Source organism: Oryzias latipes, chromosome 14 (assembly GCF_053564925.1).
Source record: "Oryzias latipes strain Hd-rR chromosome 14, Olatipes_Hd-rR_3.1".
Classification (NCBI taxonomy): Eukaryota; Metazoa; Chordata; class Actinopteri; order Beloniformes; family Adrianichthyidae; genus Oryzias; species Oryzias latipes.
Window position 1 is genome coordinate 4,170,757 of NC_136250.1, and position 16,284 is coordinate 4,187,040.

Genomic DNA, 16,284 nt, shown 5'->3' on the forward strand with positions numbered 1-16,284 from the left:
GCTGGCATTGTTTGTCCAGAGCAAAAGAAAAAGTTTGAAGAAATAAGTCTATCAAATGATGCAATTGCTAGACGAGTAGAAGATCTGGACAGAAACCTCCAGGAAAACATCTGGAGGGCCTGGTTAACTGGACAAATGACACTTGGTCATTAAAGTTATTAAAAACAACTTTTTCAGTTTATCCTTTTTTTTTAACGAAAATTGGCCCCCAGTCTAATGTCGAGTTCCTAGTTTGGCCCTCCTCTACAAAAGCTTTGAGAACCCCTGGTCCCCCCTTCCAGCGCGTCCGGGCGTGGGCTCCCGGTCTTTCCCGGTCTCTCGCGGTGTGGTGTCTAGTGCAGTGTGAACGGTGCGACTCTGGACACGCGCTTGGCTCTTCTCTCGGATCTCCTCACCTGCGGCTCCCATCTTGACAGAGGTCCCCGCCGCAGAGCGGCAGACTGCCATTAGCATTGGGGGGGCCTGCAGTGGGTGCTGACCATGGTGCTGACACAATGTGATTTCTGCCCAGTGTTCTGAATGTGAAAGTGAAGAAAAATTCCATGAAGCGGGGGGGTTTGCGTGTTCTTGTGTGGTTTATTTGTACGCCATCCATGGTTTTAACGTGGTTCATTCATGATACATCTGTGAAAATTTTTATTATTATTTTATTATTCCCACTGTTTCCACTTATATTCACACATGACCAGTTTTCAGCCTTGCAATATGCAGAAATTGTACATAGCGGCAGTGTGACATGGCCTTAAGATGCAGCCACTTCTCTCTACAACCCAAGAAACCCTGCAGCATCGTACGGGCTAACCTTCTGTGAAGGTGCATGTGAATGAATCATCAGGCACAGTCCTAGCCTGGCTGTACCACTAAGGAATCAGTTTAAAACGTCAGCCTCATGTGTTTCACTTTGTTGTGGAGATTCCTCAAAAATGGGGAGCAGCCATAAAACTGTGGCACATAGTTCGCACCACACCAAGATTACTTCTAAAGAGTGATTCACACCTTTGCACCACACCGTCCACCTTCCCACACAATGAACGAATAAGTCACAACTTCCCAAAAGTGGATGTTACAATTGTGACTTCAGGGCTGCACAGTTAAAGGAAGAATAAAGCAAATGATGGCTAAGATTAATTTCTGCTGTGAGTTATCCAGATCATGCTGCTAGGGAAGGACAGAGGATGGAAAAAGTTCAATGGCTGCCATGAGAGGATTAACCTGTCTGCTTTCAGCCTCTCCCTCAAAAACTATGATTTACTCTGGTTGCCATAGTTACTATTCTTTCTGCTTGAGTTTTCTGTAAAATATTTAAGCATTTTCAAAACAAACAAAGTGAATTAAAAGTTTCCTTTTGCGAAGTGGCCTCCTTTTGGTTTTAAAAACAGAAAAATAGGATTTTATTTTGGTTAAAAAAGAAAAAATGTGCTTTTATTTTGACACGGGGACTTATTACATGCACTTCCTGTTACTTAAACAAAGACATCAACATTAATTCTTGATAGTCCATCCCTTACTCAAATCAAACTAACAATCGAGCATCAAAAACAACGTCTGCTGAAGGAATTGTACCGTCTACCTGTTCAGGTAAGCAGAACAGCAACTACTGTATGCTTCATTTGCATCTGCACTTCCTGACTGCCTCACCACCAGGACTATAATTAAAACACAGAGAAGGGCATCTCCCTCCTTTAATCTTTGGGTTTAAATATGATTGACGTTTTGAGACCTCATACCACACACATAGCACATGTTTCACAACACACACACTCCTCCGCTCGCCTCAGATGTAGCTGCAAGGCAAGCAGATACTAGTTAGTCTGGGAAACCACAGGCAGACACGCAGAGAAAAAACACAGACAAAAACTCCTGCCAGAAGACAAAAGAGCGCTTGCGACGTTCCCACCATGACGCTGGATGACAGCACACAATGGGACAGGAAATGGCACACAGACAACACACACCTTCGTCCCGTATTCCGTCTGAGCAAGCACTTGATTGAGGATGCACAGATTAATAGATGAGTGCATTTTCAACAACACATCTGTCACCAAGCCTGAAAATGGACTCATTTGATGCTAAATGCAGGTTTTTTTTGTTTTAATTATATGCTCTAATACTGATTATGAGTTTTGTTCATGTAATGGTTGATAGGAAGTTATTTTTGCTGGACCAAATTTCACGTTTCAGACTGTTCAAATTCCCAAACTGACGAATGTTAACCTGGTCTGGTGAACTTGGATGATGACAGCTGATTGTTTATTTTGCATGCAGGGAAATTTCCACCTTCTGCTGATCTCTCAGGGAGAAAAAAAGTCCTGTCTTGCTGCTACTTTTTTTTGGTCAAACTCTGGAAAAGGAATAAAATCTTTTTAATGACGTTTCTAAAAACCACACTGGAAGGAGTATGGGAATCTAACTGACTCTGATTCTTCACAACATGTCTAGTTTTACAGGGCTCCTCTGTTTTGCAAATGAAAGGAGCTAAAGCTACACAGTGGCGATTGACAACAACCCACCCATGAAGTTTGTGACTGATGTTGGATCAACTAAAGAGGCTGCTGATGATCCATGAAAGTCAGGCTTACCAAGATGAGACTTAGAACCGACTGTGAGCCTCTTCTCGCTTGGCGAGAAACTCCTGTGCATCAAAAGCATTTGGAGGCAAACGGAGGACCTTCAAATATCAAACAAAGGTCTTTGGAAGGGAAGAAGATCCAAAAGACTGAAAATGTCCCTGAGCAGAATCAGAAGCTTGTGTGAACTGGAAAAGGATCATTCTTAATTTCTCGTGAAAAATGGGGAAAAAACAGAAGAACATTGCTGTTAATTGATTTTTTAAATTTCTTTTACTTCAGGAAATAATCTTATCCTCCTGACTACCAGAAGAAAAACTGTTGTCAAATTATTATTTTTTAATTATACCAAAAAATACATTTACCCTGAACATTTAGCATATTTGAAAAGCCCTGTAGACTCCAAAATTCGTTAATTCAATACTATACATTGGCGGGTAGAGATTCAAGTTTAGAAATGTCCTCTACAGAGGACAATGTTGAATTGCTGGTAGTCAGGAGGTTATTTATTTATTATTATTAAAAAAACCCATATATAGATTGAAGTACTTGTGAGAGAAGATCTAACTGTGTTTTCAAGTTTTTTCATGAGAAGTTTCTCAAAAATAGCTGAAAAAGATATTTTAGAGTGAAATCTGTGCTCGCCTCCTTTCTTTAATCATCTACATTCAAGAGCACATTTACAACAACCACGTTTGTTTTTATTTGGAACAAATTAGAGTTTTGACTGGTCAGAAAATAATTGGGGGAGTGTGAAAAAGTAATCAAGCAAAAACAGGTTTTAGCTGAGGTGAGCAGCTAAAACACACTTTACAGGACAAGCAAAATAGAACAAAACATTAGCTAAACTAACATTTGAGTAGGTTTTACTTCTAGAGGAGGACACCACAGAAGATTCAGAGTGGTTACGATGGGGGGGGGGGGGGGTGTACTTGATGACATTTCAGAAGGTATTTCACATTTATTGGAAAAAAGACATGTTGCAAAGTAACACTTTAAAAAACATTAATTGAACACACATCCTTTCTAAAAAGAATTATAAGTTATTCAAATTTAGTAAATAAAGACTATTACTTTGTCTAATTTTATCCAAACACTGTAACATTTTCCTTTGATTTACGTAATAATTATCTGCTGGAGGGACCCAATGTTTGCGCATTTACCCAACGCGTTTGTCACAAAGGCTTCTTTCCTGAAGCTGTGGGTCATTTTAGATGAAGTGAGCGTTTTTCACACATCCTTTACTGCAGACTTTTCCATCTCACCGTGACTATTCATACAACTAAAGTCCCTGAGTTTCATGTCTCCTGTCTTCTAACAGATGTTCCAGTATTTTGTGTCTGTCTTTTTCATTTTTGCTTATTTTTGGCATTAATAACAAATCTCTTCTTGTCATTACAAATATTGCTGATTTTATATTTGTCCATCTTAATCCTGTTTTCTTCTTGTTGTTGGATTTACTAACATTGTTAGTATGTTCCAGGGATTGACTTTTCTTTTCTTTGCCCCCACAATGTTCGCTCTTTGCTTCCTCAGTACAGAAATTACACTGAAAACCCCTTTGATTCATTCTTTTGGGCCATCTTGACACTATCAGGATAATCTGTTGTTATTATGAGCTGAACTGGATGAGTTTTTTTTAGCTTTACTGTAAACTGGTACTTCATAATCAAATGAATCAGATTAAATATATAATCCCAATTGGGTTGATCTTTTTCTTTTAAACCAATTTTTCATTTCTAAATGTTTCATGACAAGCCCTAAACCCAATCAAACTATTTGCATATAAAGTTTTCAGAAGCTGCACACATGAGAATTACACTAAGTTTTCCCCCCAGCTAATTTATTTTCTTTTTACTAAAGCTGTCTCTGCCTTTTGCCTCAGGTTTAATCTGCCTCTGTGAGTAAAAGCTGTTCAGAAATAGCTGTCTGGTGCTGGTCAGTCTGTTTGGCAGAAGAGTCTTTTTATAGAGGATAAATCACTGAAAATGGCATTTGTGTAACTTACTGATGACTAATAGACCATTGTCTCAGTTTTCTTATTACTTCATGAGGCTGAAAGTGTCCACCACAGACAGGTGTAAATCCCCAAAGCACCTGTTTGCATCTTTTGTCACTAAATTATGTTTTTGTTTTTTTCCTTTTTCCATAACTGCAAGGTGGAAAACACCCTTTTTTTTTAAACAAAGAGCTTCATAATTTTTCATATTTGTTAAATCTTTTTCAAAGTACTCATATTTTTTAAAATTGCTCTTGGTGAAAGAATTAATTTTTTGTGCCTTATATAATTTTTTGGCACTTTCAGCATAAGCGCTGTGCCGTTATGAGTTTTTGTTCACCCTGCCATTAATATCACAGCTGTGAAACGTCCACACAATTTAAAAACAATCTTTTGGGGGTGTGGCCTAACCTTGACCCCCAACCATAGTCATAAGCTGCGCAGTGATGGACAATAATGCATGAAAATTGCTTTTTGGTTGGTTGGTTGGTACCCTGTACTTGTCCTAATGATTTCCACAATCCCTTGTGTTGTTTCACTTCATCCATCCATCAATCTTCTTCTGCTTATACAGGGCTTGGTTTCAGGGGCAGCAGTCCAAAGAAAGATGCCCAGACTTCCCTCCCTCCGGCCACTTTCTCCAGCTCCCCTAACAGACGTAGTCTCTCCAGCGTGTCTTGGGTCTCCCCGGGACCTTCGTACCGGAACACCTCCCCAGGGAGGCATCTTTAGATGCCCAAGCCTCCTCCACTGGCTCTTCCAGCTCCTCCAGAGCTCATGACCATTGGTGAGTATTGGAACGAAGATCGACCGGTGAATAGAGAGCTTTTCTTTCTGTCTCAGCTCTCTCTTCACCACAACGGACCAACACAGCGACCGCATAACAGCGGACGCTGCACCAATCCACCTGTCGAACTCACGCTTCGATCTTCCCCCACTCGTAAACAAGACCCCAATATGTTTAAACTCCTCCCCATGGGGAAGGAGCCCTCCACCCACCCAGAGATGTTTTTATATTGTCTTGTTGAAAAAAAAAGTACAAAAAATGATAAGAGGGTTTTCAAATAAAGGTCATATTGTTAAAGAAGGCAGCCCTCAGAGTTTCTAAAGCAGCTCAGTGGGCAGCAGGACCTTTTCACAGCTGTCTTTGGGCAGAGCAAGAGACGTCCTGCACGGACAGGTGGTCTGTTAGATTAAGTCACGATTTATACAAGTCCTTTCACACACAGACTCACATTATTATGATTTATTTACCCAACAGACTAGCAGATTAGATATAATCTTAATTCTTTTTGTATTTCAGAACATTTAAGGTATTTTACAGGCAGGAAGTCTAAATGAAAACATGTAAATAAAACCTGACCATAAACAGTCAAATAAAAAAAGATGCTTGAGGCTGCCAGAGGCTGTTTCTGCCGGAACGAAGACACACAGCAGAGCCACATACCTCATCACAGACCCGAGGATTACGCTTTTTAAACAACATCCATTTCCCCACTCTCTGTCTTTCCTTTCTGTTTTTGGAGGATGGAATAAATGAGCCAACATGCATTCAGACCATAAAACATCATGTGGATCCTTGTGTCTCTCCTGTGAATAGAAAGGTTTAACTTTGCATATTTCTCTTTGCTGATTACGGTTTGTTGTTGTAGTGTATCTGCAGATGCAGGCCAGACTTTGCTGCTAATCTGCACACCAGAGGAGCTAAACCTGGTGGAAGTTCTCATCTGAAGAACTATCTGAACACAGAAGTCTTATGCTATGTACACACCAGGCATGTGAGGCCTTTCAGCATATGGTTTTCACACCAGAATGTCGCTACACAATACTAGCGCAACAGTTGGAAGAGGCTTGGTGTGAAATGTCAAAGTGGTGCAAATCTCCTGAATCTTGCTTCAGGCTTTTTCTGATATGTGAAAGAATTGGCTTCATATAATTCCAGCTGGGCACAAACTGCAATAATTCATTTCTCCTCCATGATCTCTTTTCAAACGCTTGGCATGTCCATGACTGACAAGGGACGCCATCCATCCATCACAGCTGAGTCACTGTTTGGTCAAAGTTTAACTGGTTTAACTTTCAACGCTATTCAATGGATGTTTTGTTCGTAGAGCCCAAAAACAGACTTAAAAATGTGTGTAGAAATGCGTGAATGAGAGAATTTAGAAAAATATTGCGCATTTATGCATGTTTGCATAGACTTTTTATTGGAAATAGTTGCTTGAACATGCGGTACCGATTGGGTTGTGAACAAAGCTCAGTGGAATCATTGCTGCAGTTAACTACAACACCTTTATCTTGCTCTCTATCCTCTGTTTTTGACATTTTTTTGAAGGAGGGGGGATTACAGCTGTTCAGGAATGAGGGAGAATGAAGTAGGTAGAAATTAGTGGCGAACAGGAGGGTCTTCCTGTTCCAGGAGTTTGATCCACAGGCTTTAATCTTTCACAGACAAACCTACAATTAAAAGAGCTTCTTTTCCGTTGTCATAGTAAGGATGTTTTTAAGTGGTTTGAAAGGAGTAATGTGACATAATAGTATGGAGAGAAATTAGACTCAGTCGGATTTGTGCGTGCGTAATTCTTGATTTGTGCGTAAATTAGGATTTGTGTATGCATATTCTTGCTTTGTGCGTGCGTAAATTAGGATTTGTGCATAAATTTGGATTTGTGCGTGATTTGTTACTCACATAATACGTTTTGTGTATAAGTTAAAAAAATATAAAATGAAAAAAATACAAAATGCAATTTACGTATGCACAAATTAAGATTACAACAGCTTGAAACTACTTACACACACACATCTTTAAAAACACGCACGAATATGGAGAGAAATTAGACTCAGTCGGATTTGTGCGTGCGTAATTCTTGATTTGTGCGTAAATTAGGATTTGTGTATGCATATTCTTGCTTTGTGCGTGCGTAAATTAGGATTTGTGCATAAATTTGGATTTGTGCGTGATTTGTTACTCACATAATACGTTTTGTGTATAAGTTAAAAAAATATAAAATGAAAAAAATACAAAATGCAATTTACGTATGCACAAATTAAGATTACAACAGCTTGAAACTACTTACACACACACATCTTTAAAAACACGCACGAATCCCTTGTTACGCACACACAAAGCCAAAGTTACGCACGGATCTACCGTGAGACTGTTTTCACGTCTCACAATTTCGTCCGTAAATGCTGCGTTTAAATACCAGTGGAATGCTCGGTCATTAGAATTTTCCTATCAGCCTTCCCTTCTAAACGTATTTCCTTCAGTGGGTGTAGCAGGGCTTAAAAAAACTTTAAAGGAAAATAAAAATTATTATCTGAGAATATTACGTTCACTTTTAAACGCTGATATATATATTTAAAGTATATTATTCTCTGAGACTCCGAATTGATACAAAATGCGTAACAGGAACGACCAGTAGGGGGCACTGTGTTTTTCTTCCGGAAAAATCAAAGTCAGTCAGACTGAGAGAGTCACGGGAAGAATGGCGGCCCATCTCGGTGGTCAACGCCCCGAAGTAAGTAGCCTCTATGTTCAACACTAACATCTACTGTCTTCATGTATTGATTGAGTCATTGTCTGGATACGTTTAGAAGGGAAGGCTGATAGGAAAATTCTAATGACCGAGCATTCCACTGGTATTTAAACGCAGCATTTACGGACGAATTTGTGAGACGTGAAAACAGTCTCACGGTAGATCCGTGCGTAACTTTGGCTTTGTGTGTGCGTAACAAGGGATTCGTGCGTGTTTTTTAAAGATGTGTGTGTGTAAGTAGTTTCAAGCTGTTGTAATCTTAATTTGTGCATACGTAAATTGCATTTTGAATTTTTTTCATTTTATATTTTTTTAACTTATACACAAAACGTATTATGTGAGTAACAAATCACGCACAAATCCAAATTTATGCACAAATCCTAATTTACGCACGAACAAAGCAAGAATATGCAAACACAAATCCTAATTTACGCACAAATCAAGAATTACGCACGCACAAATCCGACTGAGTCTAATTTCTCTCCATATAATAGCAACCAGAAACTTTGAAGCGTTTCTGAATTTTTACATTTTGTGTCCCACTCTATCCGATGTAGCAAACCTCACGTGGCAAGCAGCTTAAACTGGAAACCAAACATCTGAACAAACTGTAACTCCTACAAATCCATTACAGGAAAACAACATTAATTTAGTTAGCTAGGCTATTAATCAGGCTTTAAAATCATTGATTTGCCAAATGAACAGTCATCAGATGAGGTAGCAGCTCGCCGCACCTTGAGGTTTGGTGTTGTGTGGTCTTTGACGATTCACCACAACATATTTTTCATTGCACTGCCATGGTGAACAATCAAATAATGATGATTAATGAAGTGCAGACTTGGGAAACACATCTATGTTTACCCCATAAACAGCATTAAGTCAAGCCAAGCCCAAACCATTGATGGCGCAGGAAGTCTTTAACTTACCGCCCAAATCATACCTGTGTGTAAGAGTCTTTAGTCAGTCTTTGTTCTCTATAAGAAGGGCAGCAATCAATGCAAATGTTTGCATCACTAACATCTGTGGAAACCCCTTAACTTGGCTTTTTTTTCAACATTTTGTAACAGACAGACTTTAAAGGTCTTCTTTCCAAATAACTTTACATTACTACATATGTGAGACACAAAATCAGACTCCCAAACTTGCCCGTCGGTGTTTAAACAACGTTCAGAGTGCTGCAGCATTGTGAGGCTTAGTGAAGATTACCTGCACTGTCACACCTGTTTAAGACAAACTTAAAGCTTGTTTGAAATACCAAAAAAAAAAAAAGGGCATGATAAAAGCCCGGTCACATTAAAAACCTCCAGCCTGCACAAAACCTCCCTTCAGACAGTGACTCACTCATCATCTGCTCCTGTTGAGCCACACTGTCACATCATAATCAATTTATCATTGAGATCTAATGAAGCCGCGTTCTGCTTGAGGAGTTAAGGTAAAGCCAACCGTGACGGCCAGGCTCAGACAGGGAAAATAAACACCCACTGTGGTGTCTCATGCCTGGTTAGCTTTAGTGACAACCTGCTTCACACAGTCAAACAGTTCTACCTGACAGCAGGTGTGGAATCCAGCAGAGCAGGAGAGTTTTGACGAAGTCCTGATGATGTGGCTCTGCTCTGCTGTTTCAGAACCCTTTCTGCTTTGATGAGCGGCCCGCTGCCTCCCGGGTCTGTCCGGTCGTGTTCGGAGTCGTTGTCAGAGGAGATGTGTGAGGTCTGCTCCTGAAAACAGAAGGATAGATGAGTTTTCTTCGTGCCCGTAGCTCGTCTTTTCATGTAAACGGCAAGATCACTGAACATGCCAACGTCGTCGTGGCAACCATGTTTGCAGCACAGGATGCATGTCATGGCCATCTGCTGGGAAAATTACAAGCCCCAAAAACGGTTAGGCAGTGCTAAATAAACCTTAAATGTGCAAACTTTTGGGGATTACCAAGAAGAATTTTACATTACACACTGCAAAAACTGAAAGTAAAAAGACCTTTGTTTCACGAAAACTGTCTGATTTTCTGTCTTGCAAGAAAAATAATATTATAAAAGTTTTTTAAATAGCAATTTAATATTTCAAGTCTAAATGACTGGAATATTTTCTCTTAAAAAAAATTTCTCAGTAAGAGCATTTTTCCTAATCCTATCGGTTTTATTTTATTTATTTATTTATTTTTTAAATGTTAAATGTTGCTCCTTACTGGTGCTGTTCTCCAAAAACTTAGAGGCCATATTTAGTTTAGTTTAGTTTCAGTTTAGTTTATTTCAAACACAAAACAAATGAAAAAGTCAACACACAGTGGTTTAAAAGACATAAAACAATACAATGTGCTTGAAATTGAGTGGGTTGAAGAGAATTCTTGTCTGCTCCCACCCCTTTTGACAAAACCTGATGATGTGCGTTTTCAATAAGCGTATTGCTATTTACAGAGAGATACAAAACATTCACGGTACAATTCTGCATGGCAACTGTGCTAAAGTGACATTTTTTGTTTAATTAATCGTTTCTGACCTTATACAGTACTATTAGTGACTTATTGTAGGTTTTTTTGAATGCGTGTAAACTTTTGGTTTGTTTTAAACCTTCATCCAATCCATTCCATAAATCAGCACCACAATTAGATAGACACAATTTCTTTTTTGTTGTTCGAAAGCACTGCTTTTTGAAATTCCGTTTTTTTCTGAGATTGTAACTCTCGGTCTGTCTTTGAACATTTGCTGTAAGTTTATTGGAAGTAAGTTGTATCTAGTTCATGCATGATGAGAGCTGTTTTCAGTTTCACTAGATCCCATTGTTTCAATAAACCCGAGTTTAAAAACAGAGTGTTTGTATGTGACCCACAGTCCACTCCATGAATAATTCCAACAGCTTTTTTTTGTAAGATATATAAACACTGTTGTTTTATATATATATATATATATATATATATATATATATATATATATATATATATATATATATATATATATATATGTTTAGGCAGAATGAATGAATCTATTTTTGGAGAGTTGGGCTTTAACAAGGACTCTAATGGCCTACTATACTGAAGACAGAGTCATCCCGACACTATAAAAAACGTGTGTTGCTGTGTACTTTAAATAACTATTTTTTCATTTAAGCCGCATTCAAACTAAAGTAACTAAACCTCAATACTCCATGTTGTTCTTGCCACAGTAGATTTTGGATCATGCCAACTATAAGACTTTAACTATGTTTGACAGACGGACAAATATTTATCCAAAAATCTTGAAAGATTTGGAAATCCTGAAATCTATGATTTGTGATCCACTAATATAATTAAGAGATTCACTTAGAAATTTCTGCCTTGAACTTATAAAGCTTCAACCTGGAAGGTTGTGTAAAATAAGCTGAAAAGTTCACCAACTTAAATAGCTTAAATATAGAACAGTTTGAAACATTTCCTTGCCAATTTTTTTTTCTTTTCTCAGTTAAGATAGGGTTCAAAACAGGAACAACACAATGTTATAGACAATCACCAAAGGCCAAGTGTAGATTTTTGTGTGAATAGCTTTGCTTTTTCAAAATAGACATAGGGGTTCAAGTTCAAATTTTGATCACTGGCTTTTTTAGGATTACATTTTTTGTTTTGCATGTATATTCCATTTAAAATTATTTGTTCATTTTAAATTGTTGTAAGTGCATCAGGTTAACCATGATTCGCTAATGAGTTAACACTGAAAACGACTGAACATCATTTGTTTGCTAAACTCTTCTCCCAGTGAAAAGAAGTCAGCTGATCTCTGATGTGAACTCCAGGTTTCTTCCATCAGTAGAGTTCTGGTTTTGTTTGATGTTCTGGATGAGAGGAGGTGTTTGTTAATGCTGCCACCACACTCAGACCCACCAGGTCAGGGCTACCACAGGTTGGGTCATGTCTAGCTGTGGGTGGGAAGCATCAATGTTGTAGACGCTGCTCTTTGGACTGCCAGTCCATCACAGGGCCACACACAGATCGACAAACATAGTCACTTCCAATAAATCTGCTGTTTTTAGAGAAATGTGGATATGTTTGAACAGCAATAAAATGAGCCACTCAGCCTCTTTACCGCCCTTTAACCATCTCAGCAGCTCAGTGGAGGAGTGATTTCGTTCAGACCGGGTCATTTGGGTTCAATTTCCATCCATGCATCCATCCACACATCCATCCATCCATCCATCCATCCATCCATCCATCCATCCCTCCCTCCCTCCATCCATCCCCCCCTCCATCCATCCATCCATCCATCCATCCATGGATCCCTCCCTCCCTCCCTCCCTCCCTCCCTCCATCCCCCCATCCATCCATCCATCCATCCACCCATCCATCCATCCCTCCCTCCATCCATCCCTCCATCCATCCCTCCATCCATTAATCCAGCTTCAGAACCCCTGAATCCCTTTCGGGTAGCCAACTCAGCTACTTTAGGGCAAAGGGGGGGCGTGTACCCTGGACAAGTCTCCAGTCTGTTGCAGGGTAGTTCAATTTAACACTTGTCTTTTTCTAAAATATCATACAATTGGACCCAACCTATAAAGTTAGTTTTTTAAATTTGTTTAGCTTTTTAATTGTCGTTGTGATCTATAAAATGTTTTTGCATCAAGTGATTTGTTTATGGGATTTTCACTTCAAAGGCCACTGTAAGAATAAGATACATTCAACCTTTAAAATGATCTATTTTAATGTAGAGTGGAAGTAGACTTAACAGATCTATTGGAATGTAAAAACGGATCAGAGGGTCAGAAAATATTTAAGAAAACTTAGCATTAGATGTGTAAAATATGAAGCAATGACAACATGGCGGGAAAGTCAACAGGTGAATACCTCTTATTACATCACAAGAACCAAGATCTAGCAAGAAATCACCAAACGACTTTAGAATAACTTATGACTAACAAAATGCCAGTGCAGCCGTCAGCAACAGAAACCAGACGTGAACACATACAGAAACAAAACTGACTAGAAATAAACAAAAGAAACCGTTTCAAAAATAAGTCAGGAAATAATCCTACAACTGAAACCAGGAACACAATAGAATGCTTCAGAGGAGACACAACAAACAATACTACCAAAGTAGGACTTTTGCTTCAGCAGTAATCCATCAGCAGTTAAAAATAAAAGAATTCCAGACATAAACATGAGAAAAACCACTGAGCTGGTTCATGGTGGACACAACAAATGAATGAAGAATTTCCCATTTATCCCATTTAAGTGCACTGCTTTAACTGCATTTATATGTCAATCACATTAAATGAATTCAATAAAGAACTATAGCAAGTCTTTATTTTGTAACACAAAAAAAGCTTGACTCATAAACCAACTTAAGGCTGCTAGTCTGTCAATAAACCATGCTAATTTGCATTCATATAAAAACAAATGTGTCTTTAAATATATCATAATATATAATGATGTCATTATATATATGTGTCATTATATGCCAGTCATAAACGTCACACACTGAGTGAATCTTTAACTGCAAAAAAAGCACAAACATGAACACAATCAGGAGCTTCACCTGCACCTACTTTGTTTTTCCTATTGCATCAAATCCACCAACACAGCAGACATTGCTTAAAGCATTCTCCATGAGTGGAGGTGTGCAGATGCAAGCACATGCAGCCTAACAGCCCCCCCTGAGACTGACCTGAACAAGAGTCTGAGCCTGTCAATTACCCCCAGGAGTCAATAAACCCAAACACATCTCATGCCATGGACAAAGGTATGTACAGGGCCATCCTACATGCTGGTGAAGGTGCAGTGGCGTCATGGATATGTATGACACATGCATTCTCACAATTACACCGAACACTGCAGAGATTTCCCCAGGCGGGGAGGATTTGACAGAGGCATCGTTTAACACAGATGTCAAAATGAGACAATGCAGCGCTGTGGGTCAGCAGGTGGAGGTTCTGACAGAGATGTTCACCTGGTGGTGCCTTAATTGACAATGGGGCAAACTCTCAGTTTAACCCTCCCTGTCTCTCAGAGCGTCTCCTGAATGATCAAGTGTGGAACATCTCAATTTAAGCAGCGGCTCCCTTGGAAAAAGGTTTGTGGGGTCAAAGGAGGTTTTGCATTTCAATATGCTGCAGCTTTTGGTATATGGTAGACGGGGTGCATGCTGGGAATTTTTCTATTGCAGCAATGTGGATGTGAGAATGCTGATTGATGCAACATTTTGAAAGTTGCCACTAGAGTTTGTGTAACATGTAAGTGTTCTTACATGTTCTTACACGTGTTCATATCAATGTGCTATAATTTGGTGAGGGGTCTCCCCCACCTTGTGTTATGCAGGTTAAAATTACATAAAATAACTAATTCAAATAAAACTAGGTTCAGAGTTTTCACATTTGGGCCTGACTACTAACGTTTGCTAGGTTTTTTATAAGGCATAATTATGACATGAAATGTTTAATTCCTAAAGTCAGGGGTTTATCAGAGGCTGCTGGAATGTTTTAATAGCTTTGTGAAATATTTCAAATTGCTGTCCAGTTTAACAGATTTAAAAAAAAATAATTAACAAGCTTATCAACTGTTGATATGTTCTTAAAATCAGATTTATAATGCTGACATTTTTAAACGAACTGAATGTATTATCGTTCTGTATTTTCCTTATTTGTTGATAGTCTCTATAGTAATTCATTAGATTCCTAGATTATTCATTTTATTGTATTGCTCTGTTTTTTGTACAGGTTTTTTTTTAGAAAAAAAAAGTAGCAGTGGCTACACTATTGCTCTTAGTAAGACAAGCCAATGGTTTGAATCCCGGCTTGTTGCTCCCTGTGTTGAGTTTGCATGTTCTCCCTGCGCACGTGTGGGTTTTCTCCAAGTGCTATGGCTTCCTCGTGCCTCATAGTTTGATTGGTGATTCTAAAACTTAAAATATTCACACCCAAATTCAACACACAAACAACTCAAACATCCCAGTGACCAAGAACGGGATGCAGCATGTATGGAAGAGGGACGGATGGATGTAGCCAAAATGTAAACAAACAATCTTCTCACCGTCGCTTCACTAGCAGTTGTAGTGAAGTTTAATGATTATGAAATGACAGAAAAGAATAATAAAGTAATATGACAAACTTTAAATTCAAGTAAGATATTCTGGAATATCCATCCATCCATTTTCAGAACCCGCTGGATCCATTTCAGGGTCACGGTGCTGCTGGAGCCAACCCAACTACCGTCAGGCAAAGGCAGGAGACACCCTGAACAGGTCGTCAGTCTGTTGCATGGACACTAACTCACACACTCAAACTCACATCCAAGAGCAATTTTGAGCTACCAATAAACCCTATGAAGGAAGCCGGAGCTCCCGGGGAAAACCCACGCATGCATGGGGGACAACATGCAAACTCCACACAGAAAGGTCCCAGCTGGGATTGCTGTGAGGTGAGTGCGCCTACGACTACGCCACTGTGCAACACAAGCGTGGAATTATGAAATCCAAAAGAAATGAATAAAACCGGTCTCAAAGCCAACAATTCAGCCTTGGTTTGTTATTTGATATGTGAAAGTTTTGCTGAGTGACGTACCAAAACCAAAACACCACTAAAATATGTTGTAATGTCTTTGAATGGCAACAGCCCAGAGCAATATAGACAGCATCAACATCAAACTTCTTTCTCCTTCAGAGACTTTTCAACTGGAGAAGATAAATAATAGAAACTGGTTTCTGTCTCTAACTTAGTGCACCTGGTGCGCACAATTTCAGGTTAAGTGGACAGATTTCTGCTACACAAATGTTTTTAGATGAGCTGCAGGTTGTTGGAATAAGAAGTCTCTGCCTAACGCTGCGGTGTTTAGCTAAAGAGCAGCTCTGCCGTCAATCTTTAGTCACCAGTGACTTTTTTCTAACAGCGTTTTTCCTTTTTAAATCACAAAGTGGTCATTTTGACTTTAAAGAACAATCTTACAGATTTTATTAGGTTTTTCTGATGATTTGTAAAGTTGAGCACCTTTTAACCACAGAAATGCCTCCACTCTACTTCATTTTATAGAAAACAGTTTTGGATCGGATGAACTCCTTTTGTTCTAAATTTCAGAAGACTTTAAATAAAAAAATTATTATTTGCTAATGGTTACCCAAATTGTAATTGTTGCTCGAAAATACATCCATTCATTATCTGAGCCCGCCCTTTTTGGAGTCATGGGCGCGGCCTGAGGCAGGAAAATAAATCAATTTAACTTTTATTT

The 16,284-nt window shown here is 39.0% G+C and overlaps 1 long non-coding RNA gene across 5 annotated transcripts in view; it reads right to left on the bottom strand.

Annotated features, from left to right (window-relative positions):
- Positions 1 to 16,284, bottom strand: part of LOC144983753 (uncharacterized) — a 93,500-nt gene that overhangs the window by 13,372 nt on the left and 63,844 nt on the right. For 2 of the 5 annotated variants that reach the window (XR_013647546.1, XR_013647547.1), the window contains one exon: positions 9,651 to 9,823. This is a non-coding gene — a long non-coding RNA (uncharacterized LOC144983753). Of the gene's footprint in view, positions 1 to 9,650; positions 9,930 to 16,284 lie in introns of those variants that run through there. The other 3 variants (XR_013647549.1, XR_013647548.1, XR_013647545.1) reach the window with 3 other exon arrangements.